Raw genomic sequence first — 3,863 nt, 5'->3', positions numbered from 1 at the left:
TCAGAATGATGTTAGCCTGTGCTGGTTTGAATTCCTTGGCCTAGTTTTTTTTTTTTCTGAGAGAAGAAGAAATTAATTCATTGGTTTATTACTTGAATATTTATTTAGTAGGAAGCTAGGTATTGTTTGGACTCTGAATGAGAAAAAAAAGAAAGAAAGAAAGAAAAAAGTAAAACGAAAGCACCTAATGGTCTTAAGTTAGCAGGGAGTGGAGATACCAGGCACCTTGGTGCCTGGCTGAAGCAGAGGAGGAGGAGCTTGGCACCACTTCCTGGTACTAGAAAAGGGGTGTGGCCTGAGGGGGAAGGTTGTTTCTTGCTGTGACAATTGGAAAAGCTAGGTGGGTTCATGACTCAGCAGCTACCTGCCTGTGGTTGGGACACTCAAGTGTTTCTCAGTGTTAACATGTTTATTTCAAAGGAGAGTGGCCCAGTAGCAACAGAAGCTGTGAAGGTAGGGTGGGGCAGGAGAGAGTCTGGGTCACAGGGTGCTGCTAAGTTGGAGAAATCTCTTATAGTGTTCTGTCCATCATCAGGATAACTAGAGTTGACAATAATTGACTACTTTCCAAAATGCTTGTAGTAAATGTGGCTTGACAAATGGCTCAGCAGCTAGGAGCTCTGCCTGTTCTTCCAGAGGACCTAGGTTTCATTCCCAGTACTGTATGGCAGTCTACAACCATCTGTAACCCCACTTCCAGGGGAAGTGATGCCTACTTCTGGCCTCTGAAGAGTCTGTACATGCATGATACACAGGTACACATGTAGGCAAAGCACTTATACACATAAAATCAAAGTAAACATACAAACAGATAAGGATTGCTAGTAGGAAAGACTTTGAATGTTCCTAGCAACAACAAACAAAAAACACAGGTAAGGAAACATACGGGAAATGTGGAATACCATGAGAACACCAAACATTCAAGTTACAGAAATACATGAGGGAGAAGAATGGTAGGTCAATGACATGGACCAGATCATAGAAGAAAAATTTCCCAAAGTAAGAAAACATATATCCATGCAGATAGAAGAAACACACAGGTCACCAAATAGACAAGGCTATTAAACAAATTCCCTATGGTATATCACAGTTAAAAACATTAGACATAAATAACAAAGGCAGCTGAAAGCTACAACAGAAGGCACACAAGTCACATGTAAAGGAAAACATCAGAATAACAGCTGATTCTCACTGGAAACTTTGAAAGCCAAAATAGCCTGGAGCAATACATTCTAATAGATCATGGTGGCTAGCTTAGATTAATATATCCAGCAAAACTATCTGCCACTGTTGAAGGAGAAAAGAAAAGCTTTCCATGTTATAAATAGCCTAAAAATTTTTATATTCAACAAGCCAAACTGAAAGACAATACAGGAGGCAATATTTCAGGTTGAAGAGAGGAATGGGCATAGCTGAGAGACTATGGGAAGAAATAGGGGACCATAGTTACTAAAACACAAAGTACTGCTGAGAACACAAATAGCCACCCCCAAAACTAGCACAGTGACTGCAATAAACACATACCTTCCAACAATGACTTTAAACATTGGCTGCTTCATTTTCTGATCAAAAGACACAGGCTGGCTGAGTGGACCAAGAAACAAAAATCCCCCTATCTATTGTCTATGGAAAATACACCTTAGTTTTAAAAATAGGTAAAACCTTAGAGTAAAGGGATGGACAAAAGTACTTGAATCAAATGGGACCAGGAAGCAAACAGGTGTGCTATCCTAATGTCTGATGAAATAGATATCAAACTGGAACTAACCAGAAGAGATAAAGAGAGACATTCATACTAGTCAAGGGAACAGTTAACCCAAGAAGACAATACTATCCTAAACATATATGTACCAAACTCTGGTACACCCAATTTCATAGGATTTATATTACTGGAATTAAATATACAAATACACAGACTAGCATCAATCCATTAATAGTAGGTGATTCAGTCCCCAACTCTCTCCAATAAACAGAACATCTAGACAAAAGACAGACAGAGAGAAACATAGGAATTAAATGACATCATATATTAAGTGGACTTAATTGAGCTACAGAATATTTAACCTGAGCTCCAAAGAATATACTTATACTTAGCAGCCCATGGAAGTTTTTCTCAATAGACTACATTCTGGGACACAAAATAAGTTTTTACAAATACGAAAGGTTGAAATAGCTCCATGTATCATGTGACCATGTGGTGGTTTGAACAAATGCCCCATAGGTTCATAGCTTGAATGCTTGGTCCCAGTTGGTGGGAAAGAGGTGGCCTTGTTGGAGATATGTTGAAAAATGGTTTCTTTTCTTTTCCTTTCTTTTTTCTTTCTTCCTTCCTTCCTTTCTTATCTTTTGCTCTTTGCTGGGCACACCACACAGCAGCTCCCACACAGAGACTTAATTCTTACTTAATCACCTAGCCTTAGCTTGGCTTGTTTCTTGCCAGCTTTCCTTAATTTAAATTATCCCAATTATCTTCTGCCTCTGGGCTTTTTCCTTTTCTTACTTCTGTATATCTTACTTTCACTCTTACTCCATGGGTGGCTGGGGCTGGCCCTTGGTGTCCTCTATCTTTCTTTTTTCTTGTTTCCCCCTTTCTCTTCCATATTTCTTCTTCTGTTTATACTCTCTGCCTGCCAGCTCCACCTATCTGCCTCACTATTGGCCGTTCAGCTCTTTATTAGACTATCAGGTGTTTTACACAGGCAAAGTAACACAACTTCACAGAGTTAAACAAATGCAACATAAAAGAATATAATGCATCCTTGTATCATTAAATAAATGTGTGGTGATAGCTTGCTTGTACAAATAAAGCCTGTCTGAAGATAAGAGGATGGAGCTTGCAACTAGCTAACCATGGAGGTCTGGAGGTCATGGATTCAGCAGCACATACATACTAAAATTGGAATGATATGGAGATTAGCATGACCCCTGCACAAGGTTGACAAGCAAATTGGTGAAGTGTTCCATATTTACTGATTTTGCTAAAACATACTATATATACATTTCTGATATTGTTCAAGATATTGTATCTATACATCTCATTTAACAATGTAATGTAAATTTCTAGTCTTTAAAAGTTATTATCAACTATATAGGATACAAAGGAAATATAGCTTAGCAATTAATCAATTGAACTTATAGACACATTAAGTATGTTTACAGATATTTTAGAAAGATGGGTAATCTTCAAACACTTCAAAGATCTACAGAATATGGCTTTTAATATTTTAATAACATATGTTATTTTTTATGACAATGAGACATGTCTGTTCCTGGCAGCACCAATCTACTTCAGAGAAGATGATGGACATAAAGTTTACTTTCTTTGTGGCAAAGGTAAGCCCCTGGGCAAGAAAGTGCCCTTTCCTTCCCTGATGACAATATGCTGTCCAAATCAGACAAACAGGACACCAAAAACAGTGACCACAAACCTTGCCAAGACAAGGCAGTCTAGTCCTTCAGAATATCCTGCTCCACAGAAATACCTGTCAGATATGCTAGGCCTATAGGCCAAATATGGATGCTCCAACATTTCAGAGCAACCTTGGGTGACTGTCCAGTGTTGTAGTTTAAGATTATAGGTTTAAAGAGAAATCTGGCACTAGGGAAATGTCCAGAGATCTTCAAGATGTCCCCCAAATAAACAATCTAAGCAATAGTGGAGAAGCTATCTTAAATACCCTTGCCTGATAATGAGATTGATGACTACCTTATATGTCATCCCAGAGCCCTCATCCAGTAGCTGATGGAAGTAGAAGCAGACACCCACAGCTAAACACTGAGCCTGGACTCCTGGAATCCAGTTTCAGAGAGGGAGGAGTGATGAGCAAAGGGGTCAAGACCAGGCTGGAGAAACCCACAAAAGC

The 3,863-nt window shown here is 39.0% G+C and overlaps 1 non-coding gene across 1 annotated transcript; it reads left to right on the top strand.

Annotated features, from left to right (window-relative positions):
- Positions 1 to 2,867: 2,867 nt before the first annotated feature.
- Positions 2,868 to 2,970, top strand: LOC127230537 (U6 spliceosomal RNA). Its single transcript, XR_007835186.1, has one exon. It is a non-coding gene; the product is annotated as a U6 spliceosomal RNA (small nuclear RNA).
- The last annotated feature ends 893 nt before the right edge of the window (positions 2,971 to 3,863 follow it).

This window comes from Phodopus roborovskii, unplaced genomic scaffold (assembly GCF_943737965.1).
Source record: "Phodopus roborovskii unplaced genomic scaffold, PHOROB, whole genome shotgun sequence".
NCBI lineage: Eukaryota > Metazoa > Chordata > Mammalia > Rodentia > Cricetidae > Phodopus > Phodopus roborovskii.
This window is presented reverse-complemented; position numbering and strand designations above follow the sequence as displayed.